Consider the following 16,740-nt stretch of genomic DNA (forward strand, 5'->3'; position numbering starts at 1 on the left):
TTGTTGATGACCGGAACAAAGTATCCCGCAGTTAAAAATTCATAATGAGGAATATCTTAATCTTCGGACCTAATGGAATACCCTCCATATTACAAACTGGCCGCTAATAATCAGCTGTTGAACAAGAACCGAACTGGCTAACTGCTTGTAAGAAGTATTATTACCGTGGTAATAACTAGTTTGAAATCGCTGTCCGAGCTTCTTCACATCAAGTATGTGGTACATGTGAAAGTTGTAATCGAATGAAAGCGAACAAGTTTTAGTTTGTTGATGGCTGCGTGCAAATTTCATAGAGAAATCCACTAATCCAATTAATATCTTGATTGAGGCATGAAAAACTAAAATTACAGGAGAACGTGCAACTAGATGGGTGAGAGGTTCACACGGATTACTTGACCTGGGTTTGGGATGTTTTATTTACCACCCTCCTTTAGTTTTAACCATCTAGAAAAAACGTGTGTTCTCTAAGTGAACGAATGCAGTAAGTATAGTGTTTAAAAGCAAGATCGTTTATTCTCTACTATTGTAAAATTGTATAGAAAGGTCAATACAGTCAAATATTACAGTAAAACTTTTAACGCTGCATTATTTGTTCAACCTAATACGAAATGCTGTTCAAAAAGGACATATTTTTTCTCAACCGAAAAGTCATCAATAAAAATCTCATTATTTAAATATCATAGGTGAGTAAGCCAGAAATTTACGTTCTAAAAAGCCAAAAATAGTATATTTCGTACCAAGGGCCGAAAACGAGGATTTGCCGGCTCGAGATAGTTTTTAAGTTCGAGAGCTGCAATAGTATATTTCGTACCTAGGGCCGAAAATGAGGTTTTGCCGGCTCGAGATAGTTTTTAAGTTCGAGACGAAGTCGAGAACTTAAATCGATCGAGAGCTGTAAAACCATTTCGGTCCGTGGTACGAACGCTATTTTTCACCACACTATACCCTATTACCACTATTCACCACTATAATAATGCACACTGATAGTCAACACAACTACAACTTTAAGGTTATGTGATGAAATAATTTGAGGAATCAGCAAAAATAAAAATAAATAGTTGCTAGGCAACGGTGACAATAACACAATTCTAATGCAATGCTATGGATTTTGATTGTGTATTTTAAATGCATTCATGTTTTAAGTAAGTAAGCGGACAGCTGATTTTGCGGCCCCGGCCTGTAAAAACCTGCTCGGTCCCCAAATTACGATGACAGCTGGCATGGCCAGCAAAACGTAACTTTCAGCCACCAATTAACGTATGTAATACAGCCAAAAACATCATAGTGGGGTGAAAAACCATTTTCGGTCCGTGGTACGAACACTATTTGTCACCATACTACTACTATTCACAATAATAATAATGAAAACTGATAGTCAACGCAACTTTAGGGTTATGTGAAGAAGTAATTTCAGGAATCAGCAAAAATAATAATAAACAGTTGCTAGGCAACAGTGAAAGTAAAACCATTCTATTTCTATGCAATGGATACTGTTTGTGTAACTAATATGCAAGCGGACAGCTGATTTTGCGGCCCCGGGATGTAAAAACCTGCTCGGTCCCCAAATTACGATGACAGCTGGCATGGCCAGCAAAACGTAACTTTCAGCCACCAATTAACGTATGTAATACAGCCAAAAACATCATAGTGTGGTAAAAAGATAGTTTCTGTAAACTCTAAAGCATTAATTTACATCTGTTCAATCGAACAGGCCAGCGAACTACATTCAAACAAACGCTGGTTTCTTCTGATACATACCAATGTTTTCGATGCTTAAAGAGAAATAATATCTGTTAATCTGAATACAAAATTAATAAATTCGAAGATAAATTTATTCGATTATATAGATTATTCAGAGTTATATGGGAATGGTCTTGATGTAAGCTCTCATAGTGATATCGGGGTCACATTGTGCATTACCCAAGAGCGAAGATGCACCTTCGACGCACGACTATCACCTTTACCTCAGATAACTCCTACAGGGAACGGCGACGTCCACGAGCAGCGGTGATGGGTAAGGTGGTGTGAGAGTAGGGGTTGTGGTTGAGGAGCTCACTTGGGGGTTGGCAGAACGTTTTGACATAACTGTTTGGGGTTAACTTTTGAAAAAAATAATTGAAACTTGGTTATTCAGATACCACCGATTAGTTCCTGTAAAAATTTGAAGAGCTCTTTGATAATTTGATTTTTGGAGCCAGTTTAGTTTATCTAAAAGTGTCTTGACTTTCAAGCCTTAATCACGTAAGAACATATCATATTTAGCCATGGATTAGAAAAGAACTGCTATAGTAGTGTGGAAATGCTATGACGTGTTCACTGGTGTAGTATTTAAAAAGGTCGTGCATGAATTGCGCCCAAGAGTTCCTTAATTGCGCTAAGCCCTCAAAGGGTCCCAAAAAATGTTCAGTTGGGCCAAGTCCAAGCCAGGTAGAGGTGAGTTGCCGGCAGAAGGAATGTCCTTGTTTACATGTCATCCTAACATATCCTAACCTAATCTAACCTAACCTAATCTAACCTTACCCAACCTAACCCAACCTAACTTAACCTAACCCAACTTAACCTAACCTAACCTAACTTATCCTAACCTAACTTAAGCTAACAAAACCAAACCTAACCTAACCTAACTTAACCTAACCTAACCTAAGCTAACAAAACCCAACCTAACCTAACCTACTGAATTATACAGTCAAAGAGGGCCGCCACTTGGTGCAGTCAATGGACGTATTGGGCGGCTCCCTGGAGTAGTTGGCGAATCCTAGGAAATCTAAGTTAGATGTAAACAAATCATCTAGTAAATAAAAGAGAAGTTCTTTGTCAATAAAAATTGTCAATGGCATGTGTATAGGTAAGGAGTTAAAACAAATGTTCAAGAAAGGATCGGTTTCTAAGCCTCCTTAGTGTTTAGGCTACTATGGTAACGACGATCTACATTTTAACTGACACAGCTAAACTCAGCAATGTTGACTACAAAAGTCCAACAATTGAGTCACCCCTCGTTCCATCCTCCAGTGATCCTGAGGTGATTCACATCGTCCCCGGGTTATAGCGTGGGAGATACAGGAGGCCGAGGTCCTGAGACGCCTGTAGTGATCATATCGCTCACATAATGTCACATACTGTATACAGGACGTGGTCCATAACTATAGTATGTGTCGATGGATAGACAGACAGTGTGCACGTTTAGCTGTAGAATCTGCCATCACTACACATGTGATAAGTTGAGGTTGTATCATTATTTATCTATTGGTTTGGAAGAAGTTGCGATAGGTTATAGGTTACATAATAGATTAACATACTCCATTGTGGTTGTTAATCTCTATCTGTATTGAAAAGGATTGTAATATATTTTTTCGTATGGCCTGTATACAATTTGTGAAGAGTGCATTTTTGTTGTGATCCAGGTCTTTTATCTATTATATTATTAAAGTGATACAATCAAATTTTATGTAAACGGTTAAGGTCATTTACCAAATAGAAATATAGGCATATGGCACATCAAAATGAAGCTTAGAGTGTGTAGATTTACCGAAAATTATTGATATGGACAAATTTCCTAAGGGCTCTGCCCCACAGGCTGATTTCCAAAGGGCTACGCCTGGCATGCTTCCAATGTTTAAATGATTTAATTTAATTTAGTTAATGAAACAGCTGGTCAGTACAATGAACTGGCGTTTGTTTATTTACTCGAATAAGATGTTTGTGACGCTTTATGTAGATTGAGGAGGGTTATGTTTGGTTTAAAAGAGAGGTTGTATATAAATTTTGTAAAGTATTGCTCAAAGTTTCATGTTTTAATTTATATAGTAAGCTACATGTGAAGAGGCTTGACTTAAATTGAAGAATTATGGTAAAACATGTAATTCATGAAGCATCAATATGAAGCAATTGATGCTATTGCTACACTAAGGTATGTTGTCATATTCTTATGGATCTATGAACATCAAAATTAGGGGTTTGAAAGTAAGTAGGTTTACGCTTCTAAATCAGTTTATGTTTTCAAACTAAATCATAGAGTTGCTGTATTTTAAAACACACACCAGCACTACTTTAATAGCTCTCTAGGTCACATTTTCTTTCCGTTGCAAAGCACGGGTATAGCAGCTTGTTCTTGTTTAAACAAATAAAAAAACTATTTTTACTGACTTTTAGAATATATTTGTAGACTATATTGTTTTTTCTTGCTTTTAAATCCAAAAAGGAAATAACAAACTGTAAAACAACCTGAAATAAGGAGAAAACTGTTATTCAATATCAGAGATCTCAAATGGTTATTCTCTGTATTAAAATGGGAGTAAACACGTGGCTTGTAAACTCACAGAGATGAAATATGATCAAAACCAATAACGATGGACCTCCTTACTTCCAAGCAATAACTTTAGTCGTACAACCATTCTCATTAAAGTCCAATTTCGTGCAACAGGTCAGACATGCTACCATTTAGGGAAGTGTAAGTTATATGAGACAATTTAATCTTTGGCTCGCTCCTAACCCACTTGCTACACGCCTAACACTCGATTAATTAAGCCTTTTTTGGTAAACTATGGTCGGATCATAGCCATTATCATATAGTATCCATGCTATTATCTGAAATGAAAGTTAAAGATTGGAGTCAATAAATCTATGAATACTAATTGACAGTTTAATGAAAATTTACCTATGAAGATAGAAAGGTTGCACTTTATTGATGTTGATGGAGATGTGAAGGTTTACACTAATTGAAACTTTCATAGATTTTTCTCACATTCAACAGCTTTATTTGAACAGGAAGAATATCAAATAAGGCCTGGAAAAACCTTTTTACCTAGATGAGTAATAAAATACGTAAAGGGCAACTGTTCGAGACCAAAATAAGACAGTAAAAACCTGCAAATATTCATTAACGTAATATTATACGTATGTCACTGGTAAATATTAACAGTAGCCTATCCAAAAAGTCAATGTGAAGCATTCACAAAATCACTAAAAAATTTATAAAGCATTAGTTGCCCTGTCACTATAAACCGAAAATTATTGTTGATCAGGTATATTTTTTTCTGTTTCATTACAATCTACAATTTTCAGATTAAATTTCCTCCTTATTGTAGTTTATGTTTACTTTCTTCATTAGCTGTTTTAATACAAAGTAAAAAATAGTATATTAAATACTAGGGCGTAAAATAGCTCTTTTCTACCGGAGCTGAAGTATCGGGTTGATAAGACGCTTTTTGCCCTTGTGAAGAACAATATTTTCGTTGTATTGTGACATTATCTAACAAACTAATCTAGAAAACGATAATACTTTTAATGTGAAGCTTAACTCTTGAAAAAGCGTCCAATTTTGCTAATGAAACAAGCAGCTGTTTAGTATGATTCAAAAATTGTTTAATCTATTACGATTGTGTTGGTGTATATTATCATAGATTAATCATACTCCGTGTTTAATCTATGTTTTTATACTGTCGATTTGACGAACTATTAACGAAAATGTAACAATAAGCTACAACCGATTAAATAAATCTATACATAATTTCGATACAATAGCCAGTGCATTACCAGGTTAAAAAGTGTTGTGCATGTGCTGGACCTACTAAAAAAAAGCTACAGATTTTTGTAAATATTTAAATGACTGATCCAATTTGGCAAGACTTGTTGATGAACAGGTGCTTGCTTCCTGACATTGTTTTTTAGATATATGTTTTACTTATTGTTCTCATATTTGAACAGATTGTTTAAAATAAATTCTGATTAAAAAAAAAAAATAATTTCGATACATGTGATTGCTTGCATTCAAAGTTTACAACAGCTGACTTTTAATCCCTAGGGACTATAAAGCCTATAAAGACTATAAAGAGCTACTTTAGACCAGCAAAGCATAGCATGTATTAAAAACAAAATTTAAAACTGCAGTATGACAAATATTATATTTTCCAATCCTTACACATTTTTAAACAACTTATTAAATAAGTAAGGCTAAATTTTTTCAATGTATTGGCTTAATCGGCCTTTTTAAAAAGTTCTGGAATTCAATTCATAATAATCGTTATATGACGACCCCAAAGTCATACATAGGTCCAAAGTAGTGGTTTTAGATGTGATACACCCCACTCTCACAGCAATATAAATAACAATGGTACTACTTTGAAGTAATGTATAAGAATTCTAATCAATAGTTTAAGCGTATGATTTACAAGTCTCAAGTTAATGCAATAATTTATACAACTGATAAATATCGAAGAAATTCTCACAGTTGATAAATTCCCAGATACGTCAAACGGCCATCGAACTGCTGGAGGCTTTAGGTCTACAAAAGGGCAAACTCATTCTGACACCTTGGTTTGATAAAAATAATAAATTGCCACATGTACGTCGTTGGCGTAGCAAATCCCCTGATTAATCCTTGGACGAGAGGCCGCTGTCTGCGCAGGCGCGGTGGACGTGTTATCAACGCATGCGCATTACTTGCTCGAGTTTATCTAAGCAGGATGAAGAGCAAATACATTCTAAATGTCAACTAGTTGATTGTACAACTACGAATGTGGGAAATAAATTGCGTTTAGGGAAATGAATCAGCGATATATAATTTTCCCATTTGGCCATATTTCCCTATTTCCCATAAAAAATTTCAATTGTAATTGTTACCTGTCCAGTTGGTATCGCTTCTCGCTGGTTTACACGAGGTGTAAAAAACAATTTTTACATCTGCTTTCAAGCTATTGATTTTTCTTTTTTCAGTTGCTTTAAAAGTGTCATTTTTCGATTTAAATTGCTGGCTTTTTAACGATAAGTAAGGCGATTTCATTAAAGAATATTATTTTTATTAGTACTCATGGTATATAATGTTACTATATTGAACAGGTTTCTATAAAACCGTAGACAATTTTAGCGAATTTCCCTGTCGATGAGAAGATATTACCACAGGGGTACGGAAAGACCTCTAGACCCGGGACCGTTTTACTTTTCCATTATATGTCCTCAGAGCCACAAAAATACTGTTGGGAAATGATACACATTTAGTCTTGTAAGATTCTGTACAGCCAAACACTTACATTCTTCTTTCACAACAAGGTTTCACAAGGAGTACAATATTACAAGTGTCTGATAAGAAATGTAAACATTGATAAGACAGAAGGAAGTGTGGTAGAGGTAACTGCCGCCAGGTTCGCTGGAACGTTGTTCTCTGTACCTGTACATTCTCCCCTCCTTCATCACTCTAGCTCTCTCACTCAGTCTCTTTCTCGCTCCTCGCCTCTCGTAGTTTCTTCCTTCGCCTTCTTCAGTTTAGTTGCAGTCAGATCGCGGACAACCGCGTGTGTAGCTTCTTGTGAGAGTGTGTGTGTGATGTGAGTTGTGTTTGATTATACCATTGGATTACGGCATTTACTGTAAGTACTACTATTTATGGTACATAACAGGATTTTATGTGCTTACTGTTAACATTTGTTTATTTACTGTACACTAAGAGTTAAAAAATAACCTAGGCGACAAGATGTGTTCATTAGATTACATAGACACCCCGGTTCCTTTATTTTTAGAAGGATGGGCGTTAAATAATTGAGATGATAGTCTTGTACCAACTACCGGTACTGTATACTTTTTTTAGCCAGGACCTTTTATCAAACGCTCCGGTTATAAACAAGTCGAGTTTCTAGGAATCAAAAAGCTACTGACTTTTCTTAAGAACCAACCGTAAATATTTTAATTTCTAGATCATAAATAATAGAAAAAATAAAGGGATGATTTGGTCAAAATTCAGTTACTAAATGTACTTTATCGATAGTCACATTATTTACTTGCAATAAACGCAAAGATTTGGCAAATACTATATATATTTAGAGAAAAATCTGCATTGCTTAGTGCTATGATTCTAAAATAAAGTGAATTATTCATAAAAAACAAACCCTTGAGGTTAATTCCACTTTGAAACTTCAGCAGAAGTCCTATTATATTGCATGATGATGGTTTTAAAGGGGTTCCATATAAAAATACATGTGCCTAGATGTCTATTACTTAATTGAAAAATTGTTAGTAAAAGAACAAGACTACTTCATCTGGGACTTCAGTAACTCCACTCGTTTAAGTCTCTTCTGCTGTGTTGACATTTATAACTTAAATATTCATATTATAACTCGGCTCCATAGTAATGTGAATAGCAATAGTGAATAGTAAATATACAGTACATTATGAAAAGACAATAATAGTAAACGGGCAAAGAGAGAGAGATACAGAATTTAAACAGTCAAGTGAAGGTAATTTTAAAGATCAGCTGACTCGCTGTTCGACATATTCTCTGTCACTATTCATGTCTACCTTTACAGGTTTACCTTCCAAATGTAAAAATAATTAGCAACTAGTTAAAAAAAATATAATTTTAAAATATGTTAAGAGCCAAGAATCTAATTTCATTACAACTTTGTGTAGTAAACTTACTGTAAACATTAAAATTATAATTCTTTTGTATAGAGTATAAATTTAAGGTTTTTAAACGTAAAATTATAGTTGGCAGCCTGCCTTGGTAGATGTATTAGGCAATAGTGAAAATGTATTGGGTTAAAATATTAATTACTGTATAATTTCACAGATTTAGATTTATCTGTATCTTTATGTCTTATTTTTACTTAACTGTACCTTCTATTGTATGATACTCTGTTGAAAAATATGAACCAAATTTAAAATATATTGTTCGCCTATGAATTACAGACTTATTAAAAGTAGTTTTAGATATAGTTTTATGAAATCAACCAACCTTTAGATTTGTTATGGTCTATTATTATGGTATAAGTAGATGTTATTAATTTGTCTGCAATCGCCTTAGTTATCATGCATACAAATTATTTTTATAAAATCCACGATTCACAAGTTATGACTGATTATAGGTAGAATCATCTAGTTTATCTATTATCTTCTGAGTAAACCCAAGCCTTTTTTTGTTTTCCCTGGTTGTTCTTTACGTAATATGACCAATGTTTTATCCAAGAAATGCATATAAAGGAACAAGCTGATATGCTGTTACATTGTCTGTTTTATGGTCTTGTACTGTAGTAACAGATAATTTCTCTATGTCAGATGATGCGGCAATTAGTTTACTTATGGTCATGCTCGTTAACTCAACAAACAATGACGCAGTTTTATTATTGCTCTAACATCAAGCCTTGTGTTAAAGAGTGTTGAAACAGTCATCTTTTAGTATTATTACTGCTATTGTAGTACCAACAATAAAATATAGCTACCTTGTGAGGTACTTTCCTGTTAAAGGGAACATTCATTATTATCGATCTGATTTCTTTCGATGTATCGATATTCTATTTTTGATCCGATAATGAACGAGATGTCAGCTGACAACTACGATAAGTAAATATTGTTCAGTATCAACAAACAATTTAAAAATATTATATTGAAATGAAAATGTTCTAAACTAACCTTACCTAACCAACCAAACTTGCTGTAAAATTTCCAAATTCCGTTTCATATTACTCACATGCCTTTTCTGTTATCAAACGAAATTTGAAATGATACAGCAAACCCAGCAAGTTTGGTTGGTTATGTTAGGTTAGTTTAGAACAGTTTTACATATTTATGTTTTGCCTAAACAAGATCAGTTGTCAATTTGTAATATAAATGTGTTTGAAGATATTAAAACAGAAGGTATGGATCGTGAAGGAAAACAAAAATATCGATATATCGAAAGAAATCAGATCGATAATAATGAATGTTCCCTTTAACAGGAAAGTACCCATTGTGAATCGTCATAAAATAGTTAGGCCTATATAGAACCTTAATAAGATATTTAGTCCTTTATTTTTGTACGTCTTTTTAAACTAAGGGTCCCATTGTTTTTATTATTCCTAATTACTGCACGATTATTAAGTAAAATAAAATGTTTATTAACTAATAGTTCATTTGAGTATACATAAAATAACGGCAAGATTAGTCATACGTAGTGAAAGTAAGAATAAACATACATTTTTGTAGATAATAATAATTACCTAAGATTATGAGTGTTTTGTAGCACGCATTATTAGACATAGGCTAGAAGAATAATGGTAAACCTGTATCAAATGTAGTTGTATAGCACGTTACAACACACATAGATAAAATAAATTCGACGAATAATTTGTTAATATAAGAAACTTGTAGAAAGTACCTTATTTGTCTGATATCTTGAGCGAGCTAGAATACTGAGACTAACTCGCTGAAGAAGTCGGGAAAACAAAGTAATTTATATTATAATATGGTAGAGTTCTTGACACCATATCTAGGAAATAAAATAAATAAATATGTATACGCAAAATTTCTTTGAAGATAGTGTTTTAGTTGTGTCACTCTATGACTCAATAAAGTTTCCGCACAAGGGACAAGAGAAACAAAGGAAGGAGAAAATATCCGCGTGGTCTACGAACGGAGATTTACCGGATCGTAAAGATTCTGTAGGCGGTTAACGGGTCCGATAGAAGTCAGGTATACTAAATTGACTGGCCTTGATTGGTGTCCAAGAAGGCCAAGTTCAGTACGAGGTGCCAGTGAGCGTGCGGGGGTGCTGTGACCAGACCGTTGTGGCATTCTAGGTCTGACCGCTCTGTTTGTTTGGACTGTCCGTTAATCGTTCTTTTGATGCACCGTTTGTGGACCATACTGTGTGGCTTTATAGAGATGTTAATGTTGTTTGTGTTCATCAAAGATGGTTTCGAAAAATAACGTTGTAATGGAGTTAATTTTTGCTATTTCAAATGTTCATGATTGGCAGAATATGGTCTAGAAAAACAACGAGGAAAAGGTGGCTGATGATCCTTAAAAAAACATTACTGGGAGATTGCTGTGTTTAACATGTTTGAGATACTAAATAATGAAACAAGTTATAGGTAGGCTACAGTAAAATGGCTTAAAAATAAGGTTACTGTCACATGAAGGATTTTTGAATGAAGTTTTAAATACTAACATATTTATTTGCTATCATTAATTTATTCCAAGGGTTTAAGTTTGTTTCGTGATGTTAGAGGTTTTCCCACAGCAGTTTAGACACTTATAAAGGTCATCCAGAGCATTTTAAGTCTTAGCAATAATAGTTTTAACTGGTAACCGTAGAATTGTGCTCTCAGGGTGAGGACCGTGACAAAATATTATCGTGGAAAACTCACATACATCTTAAGTAATAAAGTGTGTTCCCCTTTTGTTTCTTTTGATTCTATTTAAAATTTAAATTAATCCCGAGACTCATAATAATACTCAGGGTAATATTCTCCAAAAATATTACTTAGTTTGGTAATTTTATATTACTTCCTTACTTCCTACTTACGTGTACTTACGTAGACTTCTTGTACTAGGCCAATTAGGCTGGAAAACAGCGTTGGGTAAGAGTTTTCAACGCCTTTCTCCTCTCGGTTTTTGCTCTTTGACACTGTAAACTTTGATCATGAAATGTGCTCGTTAGTCGTCGAAAACGAGACCGTGGAAGCATCAAGATAACACGACAAGACGCATGCTCTGGGAATCGGCACACAGGCGTTCACGGGGATCGGGAATAACTGGGTTCCATTGCTCCACTACTCGATCAGCAATGTACCAAAATGGTGTTTTCAGGGGCGAGTTGTTATTAAAAGCACATCAGGCTCGACAATGGGTCCGAACCTTGTTGGTCGACGTTCGTGTGGCTGTTGTCCTCCTAGGATTCGGAGATCACGAACTCTGGATCGAGGCCACTGGGCCGTAGCGTCGTGATTGTAAATAGATTACAGCATATACAGACGATGTCGTGTGGAATATGTTATGTTTGTATAGAAAATTCACCTTATAAAACTATATGTCTTTTCCTTATAATATAGATCATCACCCAAAGACGATTTGATAGCCTACGTTGGCCGAGACATACCGTCTAGTTTCCTTGTGGTTGGTGGCTGTATACTGAGCCATGGAGGAATGTTTGGTGTACAGCTTTTGATAAGTGACACAGATGTGTATACATTATGCAATTTCAAATCAAGCGCAACTGCAAATAATGGATGATCTTCACTACGAATTGACATTTTCTAACGTTTAGAGAAATCCCTGTAATTTGATTATCAGGTAACAGCTATGTCTACTTTTGAACAATGTCTCTAAAGTATACAGCAAACTCAAATTTCGCACACACACTGTGTAGAAGAAGACAAAATACCGCATAAATTCTCAAGCGAATCAGCGTTGACAAAATGTTAGGATAGGCTTGGAAGATAGTTGACTGGGAGGTTTGCTTCTCTGTAATTTAGGCGAACCTTACGGTTGATAATGATGCAAGCTAACTGCGAAGATTAGCCATTGTCATTCAGGCGAGGAGTTGATTCTTCTGTTGCTCACACACATTTATATTCCTGCCAGGACCAAGACACATCAGTATGAGTCAGCTGTTCTAGGAATAGTGACATCAGTGTTCCGGGTCCTGTGAGGTCCTATTGGAATGATTTAAGTTGTCCTATGTAGTATCTGAATTGTAATGTGTTTATGATCTAGGCCCTATATCAAACTTATCATATGTTACCAAGCAGCATCCTAATGTTTAACAAAATGAATACCAAATGTTTCGGTTCTGAATGAATAGGCCTACTTTCCTTCACACTTTGTTCGCTAGTCACACTAATATGACGAGTGTTACTTACGACTCTTTTGCTGTAAAAACAATCATATAAGTAGTATTTACAATTTAAGATTCTTTATAATTAATTTGTTTTTAATGTCTGTAACGATGTTAATAGGGGAACTAGTAGAGATAAAGTTGCTCAGATGTTCAATCTGGTAAATGACTTAAGTTAGCAATTGAAGGAGTGTAAAGTATATTACTTTAGTAAACAAGCTTGCAAATAAATTATTCTAGAAGGCTATAATATTTGTACTTCGCGTAGGGCATATTGTCTTTGAACGTAGCATATGCTGTTTTGCCAAACTTTGACATATTCAGTTGAGTTCACTGGTCTATGCTTCAACACGAAGCTTCTACACGTCAACTACAGTTAGTTGAAGGAGAACCAAGAAGGTGACCAAACCTGGAGCGGAAGTGCACCTGACGAGACCGGAAGTGGTTGTGATGGTTGGGTGAGTGACCGCCACCGACGCTCCCCACACTTCTTAACTATTTTATACCTCCTTGGTCAACACTCAACTCATGCAGCTGAGTTCATTGGGTTCAGCCATAATTTGGAATCTTTCTACTCGTTCTTCCCATAACATCATCAAATTTGGTACTTATTACCAAAGATTACCTTTTAACGTTCTCATTTGAAGTCCAAAATTATTCACTGATAAATAATCAAATTTGTTGAGCAAGTTCAGTAAACACGAATCTTCAAAGTTTATGTAGTCAACTGTACGCTAAGAATAGGTCAATAGGAATCTTTCGTGAAGATATTCAAGATTAACTAACCATCTTGGATAATTGTCTTCTCATTCACTAACAGCTATTGTGTATAACTACATCTCAAATTGAAACATACATGATTTTTATATTTCTAACCAGTTCGTTGTCCTATAAAATGCAATTTAACCCAACCCCAAGATCTTACTGCTTTTCAATTTCCATATCACAATAAACATCGCCAAGATGACTTCCTGCGTTGTTTTGTTGTAAACTTACTATTATTATTTTCTCGCCAAACCATTATCTTTACAGTAATGAGCAACCTAGCCGGTAGTTGCGGGAGTCTCCAATGTCTATGTACTATATATGCTAATGGAATGGATAGCCAACATTCTAGAGGTCAAATAGCTGTGGGTATTTCAGAGAAAATTGCAAAATATAAACATAAACTTTATAGCTGCATGTAGTAAAAAGCTGATCTGCTATACTTTCCGCTAATTACTTCATTATGTGAATCATAGCAAATCTGGTCTGTATAGTTTGATAGTTATTAGCATATTTCATTATCTTTTATGTTGCCTTTGGCAGGGAGTTTTTGATTACAGGAACAGTTCACCTGAAAGGGAGATTCTCTGTTGTTTTTCTGATACGAGTACCTGTTTAGACAGACTACTGTATTGGGATCACGACATTATGACTTTTCTCAAAACCGTTCATCTTTGGTAAGATTAGTACCCGAACCTTCAGGCCAAAGTGTTACCTTTGTGTTACGTTCTAGCCTCTAGAGAAGCTGCACGTCATCCCTCACTATTTCACTGCAAGGATATTGTCATTGGCATGCTAACAGTGTTTCATTAAGCATAGTTATAATGTTTATTGTTATTGATCGAAGTATAAGGATGCATAACACCTATCCTTCAAGTTGTGTCTCAATCGAGCTAATCTCAACTTCCCTAATCTTCTCACGGTCTCATAATTACAAATTCCCAAGCAGAGACGATGACAAGCGATGCACTGATGGAAGAGAAGGTCAGTCAAGTGATGAGCAAGATGTGATCTGGGATGACGCGACACCTCCATATGGGGAAGTCTTCCATCAGCTGCTCTCTAATCAGCTGTAATCTGGCGCGAAATGGTGGTTTTGGCGGGAGAGGAGAAACCCGCACACCGAGTTAACCGTATTATTCAGCCTGTACACCGTAGACAAGCGGAATAGCGGAATGTGGGGCATACGGAGATGGGGAAACTGGACCATAAACCGTAAACCACCTAGGAGCTACCGGCGATGGCGCTGCGGTTGGTACAATTGTGGGTTATGAGGCGACGAGGATTGCAATACGTACATTCTTACGGTTTTTCTTCATCGGAAACCGAGACGGGTTGTTATTCGTTAGGTGGCGAGTGATGGAACACTGGTTTTGAAAATGCATGGATCTACAAGATCCTTCTTTGGAAACTTTTATGGATATTGAGAAGGATAAATGTGAATGAATTTTAATTTTTATTATTTTATTTATCTACTGCCCCGCCAATATTACAGGGTTCAAGGTAAATACTTGTCATTTATGTATATAAATGAATAGATGACTTAGACCAACTAGATAATAAGTCAATATTTTTCTTAAAACCCTAAAATCATCGATCATGATCCCAGTTTAGTCCAGTGAAAAAAACTTCGAACTTTTAAAATTTTTAGACAAGCACTTCTAATACTTTATTCTTGAACTTAGGTAAAAAAAAGAAATTTTAACAGATATTTTTTATTATTTAGTAAATAATTTGAAAAATTCAATACAAAAAATTAGTTTAACAACTTTTAATGTGTTATACAGTATAGTTTTATACATATTATACTGTGGTAAAAGGTTCTTTTAGGTGAAAAAACCCTTCTCCAAAAAACATTTTTTAAGGAGTTTCTATCCACTTTCAGATTTATTTACAGTGACTACAACACAATTTAAAGCTCATTACAAACTAATGCCTTTCTGTTTGCTTTCTTTTCATATTTCAATCACATTTAAGAGTAGTAAAACAACAATAAGTCAGCAGTTTACCATTTCGAAGTTATTACTGTGCGACTTTCTACTAATAAACATTTTGGGTTAAGAGGTTCGTTGTTGAGCTGTTTGTCGTTTAACAACTTCCGCGTTGTAATGCGTAGTTGGATTAGTCCTCGCAAACCTACGCCGCAAGCGAAATCTACATCAACCCTTTTTTAAAGTGGTGAAAGTAAGAAACCTCTTTCAACGCTTGAAACTTACTAATGTACAGTATCTTGACACCTTACCGGGCTATGTTTTGTGATGTAATGTTATGTAATGTAAGCTGTGTGTGTTATGTAATGTTTTATGTCTAGACCTACATAAGATAAAAAAAATCATCTTAGAAAAACTCAAAAATATAGCTTGGGATTAGTTCAGGTATTACGAGTAGTATTATGTTTTATAATTGCTTTTTATATAGGCCCACTAAAGGAATTTGAGATATTAGTCCTACTCAGTAGCATTTTTTTCCTTTATGAGTTAGTTCAGGTTAAGTGTAAGAAGAGTCCATAAAAATAGCCGTAACTTTTCCTGAAAAAATGAAGAATTTTTCTTTTTTTCTAATCACCCCCAACAACTAGTTTGTTTCAAGTTTGGTGAGTTTAAACTAAGGGAGTATGTTTAATCTATGGCATAGATTAAACATACTCCCTTCATGGTTTCACCAACTTAAGCCACTATCAATATCAAGGTTATTAACTATAAATAAACTATGATTCCTAAAACTAAAAGTCATGATTTTACACAAAAACATAAAGTATATAAAATTGTAAGTAAAAAGTTAGTCAAGCACACAAAGTTTAAATTATTTTTTTTTAATCATTTAAAGAATCAAAGTACTTTTACCATAAAGTATATTGTATATTCCACTACATACAGATTAATGCCTACCTCATGAAAGCATTCTTGTCATGATGGAATTCACAAACAGGTAGTTTTACCCTACTTGTCTTTCAATGTTGTGATTCTTTAAAAGGCAGTGGACGGCATTGGACAACACTACTGTACACACTTACAGGCTTCCTGTATTGTAAAGAACAAAATAGTCTTTGCGAGGCCACAATGATTATATGTAATAAGTGTTTTTAGAGTTTAGTAAAAAAATAATAAAAAAAGTAACGAGTACTGTAATAATAATTGGCAAGATCGTGACGTGGTGTTTAATAAAATATTTGTTAAAAGTAACATGTCCGTATTTTTTTGTTACACGTGATTACACTGTCGTTTACAAGGGTATTTTTCTTGATTATAAATTACAGTTTTAGTGGTAATTATTAAATGGTAATTGCATTACCGATGGCTTGAAAAACAACAACGGCATGCCAAAGGTTGTTAAAATAATATGTTTTTAACATTTGGAAAAATAAATAAAATCATAAATAATTGTTGCCGATTGCT

General features: G+C 34.7%; 1 protein-coding gene across 2 annotated transcripts in view; it reads left to right on the top strand.

Annotated features, from left to right (window-relative positions):
- The first annotated feature begins 7,246 nt into the window (after positions 1-7,246).
- The window catches only part of LOC128988796 (cadherin-99C-like), a 111,889-nt gene continuing 102,395 nt past the window's right edge, over positions 7,247-16,740 (top strand). For both annotated transcript variants that reach the window (XM_054410446.1, XM_054410447.1), the window contains exon 1: positions 7,247-7,361. The gene's annotated coding sequence lies outside the window, so the exon portion shown is untranslated. The remainder of the gene's footprint in view (positions 7,362-16,740) is intronic.

This window comes from Macrosteles quadrilineatus, unplaced genomic scaffold, assembly GCF_028750875.1.
Source record: "Macrosteles quadrilineatus isolate MER2022 unplaced genomic scaffold, UCM_ALF_1.0 Scaffold_3__2_contigs__length_128488019, whole genome shotgun sequence".
Lineage (NCBI taxonomy): Eukaryota > Metazoa > Arthropoda > Insecta > Hemiptera > Cicadellidae > Macrosteles > Macrosteles quadrilineatus.